The sequence below is a fragment of the Lipotes vexillifer genome, unplaced genomic scaffold (genome assembly GCF_000442215.2).
Source record: "Lipotes vexillifer unplaced genomic scaffold, Lipotes_vexillifer_v1.1 scaffold591, whole genome shotgun sequence".
Taxonomy (NCBI): domain Eukaryota; kingdom Metazoa; phylum Chordata; class Mammalia; order Artiodactyla; family Lipotidae; genus Lipotes; species Lipotes vexillifer.
Genome location: NW_006791954.1, coordinates 4995291 through 4999965, shown reverse-complemented (window position 1 = coordinate 4999965; position 4675 = coordinate 4995291).

The following is a 4675-nucleotide window of genomic DNA, read 5'->3' as shown; positions in this document are numbered from 1 at the left end:
CCTTGGCCTCACCTGGAAACTGCCTCCCCCACCCCCCCACACACAAGCCTGGACCCTGTTGGCGAGAATTTCTGCCCCCTTCCTCCTGCCCAGATCAGCAAACAGCTCTGTCATTCTCAATCACCCTGCCAAGGTACCCTTGACCCAAGCCCTGATGAGATTCCAGCCCTCCTAGATCCTGGGACAGAGGGTGGGGGGCAGGATTTTCTATGAATGTTTTTTCCTGGCTCTCTCCCCAACCTCCTACTGAGAACCAGATGAACAAACTGCCTCTTCTAAAGAAAAAAAGATGGTAGACAGAGGCGGAGGAGCCAGTGACGGATCTTCTCCATGCGTTCATTCAATGCTTACTGAGGGTTTAATAGAGTCCTGTGATGGGACACACTCAGAGGTGAGGGTGGGCCTGGGCCCTCGGAGAAACAGGAGAGAAATGTACTGACTGCCTCTGGCAGGAGCCAAATGCATGGTCCCTGGAGCTCGTGGTCCCACGAGCCAGAGGAGGGAAACAAACATTCCTGTTTGTTTCCAGGGAAGGCTTCAGAAGTGTGGTGTTTGAGCTGACTCTGAAAAGGCAGTGGGAGATGGAGAGAGGGCACTGTGGGAGGAAAGGAAGACCCTGGTGGAAAATGCAGAGCAGAGATGGAAAGGAGCAGCAATTGAAAGCGAGTCCCCCTAAAACTGAGTTCCCCTGCCGAGCTTATGATTAACCTCTCCATCCAAAACTTTACTCCCTTTCTTGTCCTGCACCTGTTCCCCCTCCAGATTGAGGAGTATCAAAGAAAAGGGGGGATCATAATGGAGCAGGACTCTACAGGGTCTTCCTGGGACAGACCTCCCCACCCCCACCCCCACCCCACACCCTGTTCTCCATCTGCCTCTTGTTTGTAGAAAAACTTCAGCCTCCTAGACCTTCCCCAAGTTCCAAAGAACAAATTTATTCAGAGAAGTGAGAAAATGCAGAAACCAAAGAAAACAGTCAAGCAAGACAAAATAATAATAGTTTAGCCATTAAACAAAGTCAAGGACCTTTAGTTTCTCTTCAAGGGCTATTGATAATATTCTGAGCCATATCCTTGAGCTGTTTTGCAGGTACTGAAACCCCCACCAGATGGAAGAAGTTAACTGCATGCTGACCACAAGCACATAACCCCAGACCAGTTGGAACCAGAAAGTTGATGATGTTGACTCCTGATTACCTCACCACCAACCAATCAGAAGAATGTCCACGAGCTGATCACGTACCACGCAACCCTCTCCCTCACCCTACCTTTAAAAACCTTTCCCTGAAAGCCACTGGGGAGTTTGGGTCTTTTGAGCATTAGCTACCTGTACTCTTGCTTGGCACCCTGCAATAGACATTACACTTTCCTTCACCACAGCTCGGTATCAATAGATTGGCTTTACTGCTCAAAGCAGACCCAAATTTTGTTTGGCAACACAATAAACCAGTTGCTTAAGTGGAGGGGGGATGCTTTTTGGAAGGTTCTGATTCCCAGCCCAGACTGAATCTCAGCCTCCACTCAGTCCTCCTAGCTAGGAGGCACAGGAATGAGCTGTCATGGAAGACTATTAAAGCAGCATGAGAGGTTGAGACTTGCATCCTGGACTCTGGGAAGACACCCCTCTCTTGGCAGCAGAGACTGCAATCCAAAGCTCTCAGAGGCCCTGGGCTTTGGGGTAAGGGATCCCCAGCACCCAGGAGAGTCCCACGGCTGGGAGAGGTCAGCCGATGGTGGTTACTCAGAGCTGGGGAGACCAGCGCCTCCATCTTCCTTGGCCGAAGGGCTCCAGCCAGAGGACTGTTGGCTCAGATGCCTATTCACACAGACCTTTCCCCACCGTATATGGATCAGTTTCCACGAAGAACTTCAGAAACCCCAAGCACTTCTCCAGAATGGCTCTGAAGAACTACCTCCTCCTGGAATAGCCTGTCCCCAGCGCTCGCCTCCCACCCCAGGAGTGCATCCTGTCTGCAAATGAGAGCAAAATCAGGGCAGCTCAGAATCCTGCCTCCCACCTGGGGGAGATCTGAGAACCAAATGAGGCAATCCATGGATGCAGGCAAGCTATAGAAAGTACAAGGCTCTGTTCAAAACCCAGGGGTTTTTGGTTGTTGTCTGCAAGGCGAGAGGTACTGTACGAAAATTCTCCCGCTGCTCTTTTCACTTCCTCTTCTCTCACTTTACCCTGGGAAGGGGAAAATCCTGCAAAGTTTAGCAACTGATGTGTAAAAGTACCAAAACAACATTCTTCTAGTGGCATTTTAATAGCATCTTCTGGTAGCAGCCACGTGACTGGGTTCTGACGTTTCAGACTCAAGTCCTGAAGAATGGCCAGATCAGAACAAACCAAGGGGGTGGAAAGGCCTGCGGGTCCAATGTGCCACCATATTGCCCTGTCAGAGGGTCTCCAGCCTGGGCTTGGATGCCTCCAAATGAAGAGCAGGTGCTGTCACCGTATTAAGGCAGCCCTGCTGACACTGGTTCTGTGTTATGCTAAACAACGTGGGCCCACCATCCACTGGTCCTCGGTGGGGCCTGGTGGGATTTCTGTGGTACGGAGAGCCCAGGGATGCCCTAACCCTGCCCAGCTTCCTCCCCCTCCCACAACAAGTTCCCAAGGGAACCAGACCAATGAAGGGCAGTTCAATGGGAGTCACAGTCCCCAAGCCATACCAGCACCAATAATGTCACCAAGCTCTGGGAATAGTTCTTACATTTACTGGGATGAATAATAACACACATCATAACCTATATGGGAAAACAATCTGAAAAAGAATAGATATATGTACATGTATAACTGAATCACTTTGCTGTACACCTGAAACTAACATGACACTGTAAATCAACAATACTCCAATATAAAGTAAAAATTTCAATAAATAAATAATAATAATAACACATCTGTACTGTACATTTGCTATGGAGCCAGGCCCTGGGATGAGCCAAGCTGGGAGTGAACGATGAAGGACAAGAGAAAGGGAAAGACACTTCCAGTGGGTTTGTGTAGTGGGGAAGCTGGGAGTGAGGAGGTGTGGCTGGAGCATGGCCCCAGCATGACTTTGAGATGCCAGACCTTGACACATGCAGCCTGAATGCTCCCCCTGGCCCCACCCCAGCCTCACAAATGCCTACCCTGCCATCAAGATGAAGCCTACACATGCTGTCCTCTGAGAAGATTTTCCCAGCACCTCTACCTCCAGATGGAGTGAGATGCTCCCCATTTGTGTCTCCTACCAAGAATGTGGTCCCAACCTGAGTCACCATGGTATTCCCAGAACCCCACTTGTGGGGGGTATTAAAGAATATTGATTAACATTCATCTTTGTACCCCAGTGACTATTACACAGTATACTGCAGAAGAGGGGCAGGTAAATGTTCCATGGAACAAACGAGTGAATGAATGAATACCAAGGGGTTAGAGAGCTAGCATATGGCCAGACCTCGGGACAGGCACCCAACCTTACACCACTTTTGCTCCCCACAGGGCTTCATGGCAAAGCGACCACCTCATTGGAAGGACTAGCTCAACTCAACATTTGAGAATCACTCATTTCACCAATATTTACTGAGCTCAGATGATGTGCCAGGCTCAGTTCTGGGTGCTGGGGACACATCAGTGAACAAGACACAAAACCCTCTGCCCTCAAGAAATTTTCATTCAACAGGGAATGAGATACACTGTCCTTTGTGTCATATATGCACTTATCCCTTCCCCTCACACCTCCTCCTTGCCCACCCAGGTCCCCCAACTTTAGCACTTTAAGGCACAAGTGATGCCCTACTTCCGAGAGAACCTGCGTTTTTTGGACGGCAACTCATGAAGCGTAATGAGAAGAGTGACATGGTGCCATCAGTGACAGATGCAGGAGAGGTGGCACTTTTGCTTCCTGGTCCCCAAAGCTCACTGCATCCACTGGCAGTGTCTTCCGCCCTGGGGTGGAACTGGCCCTCTTAATTAAAGTGAATTAAATAATCAGCTTTTCATAATTGGATGACGCAGAAATGCTCTGATGGCCACTCTCGCCCTGGGCATCTTGCCAGCATCAGGCCTTTGGTGCATCACTGTCCTGGGCTTCCTCCTCAGGTGCATCACTTGCTTCCCTGGCTACCCGGTTTCTCGCAGAGAGTCTGTTAGACCCTGGCTCGTGCTGTTTGGCAGGCATTTGGAGAGGGGTTGCCAGCCTCTGGGATGACTGTCTGCTGAAATGTGGATGTTGCTCCTAGGCAGCATTTCCCACTTTCCTGGGTGGCATGTCTCTCTCACTAGCACTGGAGGTGGGTGCTGAAAGACACACAAAACTCACTTGCACAGAATGAGGGGGCGTGTGACCACCTTGGAGACCTGGCGTGTGTGGTTTTCCTGAAGAGCTAGGCATACAGTGCCATCTCAACAAAGACTCATCCTTGAAAAAAAAAAAAGATATAAAATGCACGAGAAGAACCATCTATTTCAGGTCATCACATGGTGAATTGTTGCAAAGTGATCAGTCCTTTTTTATAGCAGATTATCTCAACTGGGTTTTCATGATGTGGATTTGGGAAAGGTTTGAAGTGAATTGCATCCTTCCTAAATTCACTTTTCCTACGTCCTCGTTAATGTGGAAGGGCTGCCAGTTCCTAAAAGTAGCAATCATTTACATAACCCTTTTCACACCCACGGCACGAGGGAGGGG